This window comes from Bolinopsis microptera, chromosome 13 (genome assembly GCF_026151205.1).
Source record: "Bolinopsis microptera isolate Bmic1 chromosome 13, MBARI_Bmic_1.0, whole genome shotgun sequence".
In the NCBI taxonomy this organism is placed as follows: Eukaryota; Metazoa; Ctenophora; class Tentaculata; order Lobata; family Bolinopsidae; genus Bolinopsis; species Bolinopsis microptera.
This window is the reverse complement of record NC_087084.1, coordinates 13,942,087-13,947,608: the sequence shown is the minus strand read 5'-3', so window position 1 is coordinate 13,947,608 and position 5,522 is coordinate 13,942,087.

Below are 5,522 nucleotides of genomic sequence, written 5' to 3'. Positions count from 1 at the left end.
GAATACAAGGAATACAAATTTCAAATCTTAAGGGGGGGGGGGACAATGGATATTTTTTTGTGAAAGTTGATTTCGAGATAGCAGTTGACCAACAAACTAGGACCAGTGACCGAACTTTTGAGGGGTCCCGGACCCCAACCGCCAAAAGGTGCCCGCGGGGCAGCCACGCCCATATTTGGTCCAAATTAGGCCCAATTTAGCCAAATACCCTGAACATGCCCAAAACCCAGATTTTAGGTGCTCTACTTGTAGCTAGTGGTCTCCTGAACTCGTTTATGAAATTTCATCAAGATTGGAGAAAAAATGACTGAGTTATGGGCCAAAAACCATATGCCCATATTTGGGCATACGCACCAAATTTGGTAGATTTCGTCCCATAAATTGGGCAAATATCAATATTTTTGAATGAAACTTACTTTATAAGAAAGGTAAGCCTAAACTACATATTCTCTGTAAGTTATAGCTTTGTATTTGTTTAAATGTGGATACTAAGGCGAAAAAACCACAAAAATGAACTAAATTGCCTGTATCTTGGTTCGCGATATTCGCGGAATTGATCTCATTAAAATTGTAACAACTCAATCAGTTTTCAAAATTTTTGCATGAAATTTTCGGAATCGACTCAAAATCGCATTTCCACCTTATTTTGAGAACAGATTTTTGATTTAGGCCTCCAAAAAAATTTGGCGGCCAAATTCCAAAATTTTCCCGGAAAAATTCAGAATATCGCGAACCAAGATACGGGCAATTTAGTTCATTTTTTGTGGTTTTTTCGCCTTAGTATCCACATTTAAACAAATATAAAGCTATAACTTACAGAGAATATGTAGTTTAGGCTTACCTTTCTTATAAAGTAAGTTTCATTCAAAAATATTGATATTTGCTCAATTTATGGGACGAAATCTACCAAATTTGGTGCGTATGCCCAAATATGGGCATATGGTTTTTGGCCCATAACTCAGTCATTTTTTCTCCAATCTTGATGAAATTTCATATACGAGTTCAGGAGACCACTAGCTACAAGTAGAGCACCTAAAATCTGGGTTTTGGGCATGTTCAGGGTATTTGGCTAAATTGGGCCTAATTTGGACCAAATATGGGTGTGGCTGCCCCGCGGGCACCGTTTGGCGGTTGGGGTCCGGGACCCCCTCAAAAATTTCGTCACTGGTCCTAGTTTGTTGGTCAACTACTATCTCGAAATCAAGTTTCACAAAAAAATATCCATTGTCCCCCCCCCCTTAAGTTAAAACAGCAACTGTCAAGATAATAAATATAATAGTATTATAACTCGCTCTTCTCCATACGGTTCGACAACTTATACAATACAGGCTAAGCATAAGGGGGGACCAGTCTCCGTTCCCACGGTCTCTCAGTGTAGAAATGGGCTAGGTACATCATAGCTGTGCATTAAAGAGATCATGAAGTGTAAATTTGCGAATTCTTCAAAAATACTCGAAACTTGGGTAGTGAGCTAGGCTTGGTAATTCTGCCACAATCCCAAAATAGCTCCGTCATAATTGCTTCACAAGCTGAGATAATATGGGGTATATCAATTACATTTTTCCAAGTTGTGGCTAGGTGACGGGATAGCATATACGACATGTGTAAAAACACCTGATTTTAATTGTCCATAACAAGTTTTCTGTTGGTTTTTTTGTTGAACCGACAAGATTACCATCAGGTATAAACCATTATATTCCACATATCTTCCTAAATTTGGTGTACAGCGATTAATCTAGTTCCTACAAGCAATTAAAGACAGCTCACTTCATGAAATTTGAATGTAGCACGATCAGTGTTCAATTTGTTTACTTTCGTTTTGTACGGTCTTTGTATTTTAAAGCTTGCGAATGTGTGCTTTCTTGAATAACGTGTAATGTGTAGACACGAACCTAACATATGTATCCGTAGTCTGTACCCCGTAGATAAAAGTCTTATCTTCCAATTAAAGAATTAATAACTAAGTCAGAGCTGTTACAAATTTTCGCGTTTGTCGACTGCGGCACGTGTTTTCAGAGTATAGTAGGTCAAGCTTTGCAATTATGACATTACTAAATATATTAGTTTAGCTTCATTCCATTATCACTGCAACAACTCTTTACTAGTTAAAATTTATCAAAAGACGGTTGATGGTAAGACATTGTGCAGTCGGAGGTTGTAACAACCGTGAGGGAAGAGACACCAGTAGTAGGAGAAGCTTTCATTCCGTCCCAAGCGATGCAAAACGTCGAACAGCATGGGATAAAAGAGTGAACAGGGCCGACCATGAACAAGGCCTTAGATATTCAAGATACCTGTTTAGTTTCACCATCAATGATGCTGTAAAACGGGGAGACTATCTAAAAGCACATTTGACACAAAAAAAGTGGAGATATTTAGCCTACAAATCATTTGTGAATTTGATAAGCTCCCAAGATTTGGATAAAAAGGTTCGATACGTACTTCCATCATGTGTTGTGTCGGCGATCCGAGAAAAGTTTCCAAACACAGATGGATCAAGATATACGGGTTTTATCAGTATCGGAACTGATGATGGACATATTTTGCCATGAAGTTAACAAGTAAATGTTTGTATCCAGAAAAAACTATTTACAATTTAAGGTTAGTTTAAGTAATAGGTTCTTACAAACGTGTATTGTTATTTAGCGTTTGGTAATTGAATGTTTTTCTTCCTACAACATAACACAGCAGTACGTAAACTTATAAGACAATTATTTGATGCTTGTGTATATTATGCACATTATTCAACCACAATTTTCGAAAGATAAAAGTCAAATCTATCAAGTGTCGTTAATTTGAAGATTTTATCAATTAAATTGGCGCCACAGCACATGAATAAAAATGTGCGTTTTAACACTGTTTCTATTGCGGTGTCTGACAGTTAGCCACAATCCAACAAATTCGGGCGATCTTCCTGTATCGATTTCACGCGACATAATTAAGTTACGAATCTGGGAATTCCGAGCCCTATTGTTATATTAGTGTTTCTATGTGATAGTATATGTGAAATGTTTTGACGATTAAGTCGGGGACACTTCATGATCCCTTTAAGAAGTAAACATGATCTTTAAGATTTGACGGGAGCTCTTGCTAAAGGGGGTTCTCGTATTTAGGGATGTGAGACGTACGTGCCAGTCGGGACTGTGCCAGGACCATAAGTTAGACCAAGGGGTGGATCAGGAGCAATCGGGACTGTACCCTGGCTGGCCAGCATGGCCGCCAGGGCGATTGTTGATAATATAATTGTGGCTGATGTGGCTTTTTCGAACCAACGCGCATCAAAATCAAAACCAAATCAACGTGTGTATAAAAAGACATGATCTTAAAGATTTGACCGCTGGACTCGTATATCACATAAGGGACGGGTCGTCGGGTCCCAGTTTCCGGTCCCAGTTTTTCTTGGTCAGTTTCCGGTCCCAAAGTCTCCCAGTGTAGAAATGGGCTAGATACAGGGTAGAGTTCACATGTACATCATAACTGTGCATTGAGAAGTAAACAGAATCTTTAAGATTTAACCGCTCGACTTGTATATCAAATAACTTATAAGGGACGTGAGCTCTTGTTAAAGAGGGGTTCTCGTATCTTTCTCGTATCTAGGGAGACGTACGTGCCAAAGGCAAGTAACGGGAGTGAGCCGATCAAGTGTTCTTAGGTATACATACTGGAAGATGATAGCATTCTATCAACATAAAACATGCCTACCTTCTCAAAATTCATCTGTGGTCGGACAGGATGTCAACAGCTACTCAACTCTGATGGATACATCTACTCCCGGAAGAAGGACAAGGATTTAGCCCTCAAGTCTGCCTGGCGGTGCTGCAAGCACACTCCTCCTACGAAGTGTCCCTGTCGGTGTTATCTCACCCTCTCAGACAATACTCTTACATTGAGTCAGAAAACTCACAGCCACGAAGCAGACCTTATGATTCTGGAACCATTTCGCCAGAATCATTCGGGATCCGGAGTTCCCTCGAACCTCGAACATGGTTGAGGGCTTTCACAGAGGATTTAAATCCCGAGTGCATCGCCCAAAGCCCTCTGTTCAAGAGTATGTGCGAGCTATTAAAGAGCAATAAGTCATTACTGAATTTCATATCGACAGGTTGAGTGTTGGTAAGACACCCGCTAAGAGGCGAAGGACTTGCCATACCCAACTCCACGATATCTGTTCTTTCTACTCAACATACTCTAGCAAGATCGAGTATTTGTTTACTGTAGCCTCAATGTAGCCTCAAATAGACGACTTCAAGTCTCCGTCGTACTCCGTTTTATCAATTCGCATTAGGCTATCCATTATCGGTTTGAACTCTTTTATATAGATAAACAGATAATGATTTAGGTTTTATCTAGATAAAACCGATAATTTTTCTGCTGAAGTTAAAAGACGAAATTCTCTATAGATCTGATTGGCGACTTAATTAGGGTACTTTATTAATATTATCTATTATATTTTAATAGGCGGCGAAAGCAGCTATCACAATTTGTCATAAGACCGAAACTAAATGGTACCACTAGCTGTTCTACTCAAGCCAAACAATCAAGTTCACTCCCTACAGGTTAGTAATAGTAAACAGATAGATATTACATAACATCACTATCAGGAGAAATTCAGATAAGGTAATTTCTGTAATCTTTCAGTAATATTGTTTGTTTGTGGTATTGGTATTGGTATTGGATCCATTCTAAAATCACGGTAATTGTTAAGGGGCATCCTGTCTGGATTTCTGCATGTTCTGTCAAATTAAGATGGGATGTTGGGGATGTTTAGTTGGGGACTGGGCCCTTGATGTGGTATAAAATTCCAATGCTAATCAAAGTGTGTTTCAGTGAGAGCAGGCCGTATAAATATAGTTTTTAGCGAGAAGGATCAAACAAACAGTTCCGCAAATGATGAAAAGGACGATCAGATTTTTCTGAAACCAGCAAATATGGTTATATCTCCTTTCAATTTTGAGGGTAGGTGATTTTCGTCCACTTATGTCAGCTCTATAAGTTGTAAACCTCAAATTCGTTCCTTATTCTTGGACGTGTGATTGTTACAATCTGAAACTTAATGCAGGAAACATCATTCTAGGCTGAGCTCACATTTTAATGCCCTAAATTATCTTATCCAGCGCCACAAGATAGCAAATTATAACAACTACAATTTTTAAGACTCGTCAGCGTCGAACAGGAGCAGTCAAGAAGATACCTTCCATTCCGACTCAGATCCAAGTCTGCCTGTCAGTGCGAGGAGACTCAGTCAGAGACGTTTCACATTCGAGTTTGATCAGGCTGATCACACCTCCTCAACACCCATCTCTCTCGGTGTTAACGGGAGGGTAGGTGATATAAGTCATGCTAAAATGCTGGCGTTAACCCATGTTTAAATTACCAATTAATTAAATTAGATCACAAATTGAATCACCAATTAATTAAATTAAATCACAAATTAAATCACCAATTAATTAAATTAAATCACAAATTAAATCACAAATTAAATCACCAATTAATTAAATGAAATCACCATCATCATGTAGGCG